This window comes from Penaeus monodon, chromosome 34 (genome assembly GCF_015228065.2).
Source record: "Penaeus monodon isolate SGIC_2016 chromosome 34, NSTDA_Pmon_1, whole genome shotgun sequence".
In the NCBI taxonomy this organism is placed as follows: Eukaryota; Metazoa; Arthropoda; class Malacostraca; order Decapoda; family Penaeidae; genus Penaeus; species Penaeus monodon.
The window spans coordinates 33304046-33304411 of record NC_051419.1 but is presented as its reverse complement, the minus strand read 5'-3'; the positions used below and the strand labels follow the sequence as shown (position 1 = coordinate 33304411).

Here is a 366-nt window from a genome sequence, read left to right as displayed (position 1 = left end):
TCATGCATTCTATCATAATTAGTAAAAACAACACTGTTTACTGTACATATTCTGTTTGTGGCAATTGTTAGTGGTTTTAGATTTAAATAAATAAACAAGTAGCAGCAAGAAATTGGCACTAAGTCTATAAAAGGCATTTACCATCCAAACAGCAAATTCAAGTCATGCAGGAGGTTGTTAGTAGTCATGCTTAACCTAAAACAAAATCAACCTAACACGCTGTTTAAGAAATTCAAAAACTGAGGGCTTATATAACCGCAACAATAAAAACAAAAGCCATAGCATGCTGCTTTGCTGGGTAACAGCTGCCAGATCCACCATCAACTGAGTCAAAGTCATTATGGACTTCTTAAGAGTGAACAGAGA

The 366-nt window shown here is 35.2% G+C and overlaps 1 protein-coding gene across 1 annotated transcript in view; it reads right to left on the bottom strand.

The window, feature by feature from the left end:
* The window catches only part of LOC119594754 (E3 SUMO-protein ligase PIAS2-like), a gene marked incomplete in the record, with an annotated part of 27168 nt that overhangs the window by 2196 nt on the left and 24606 nt on the right, over positions 1-366 (bottom strand).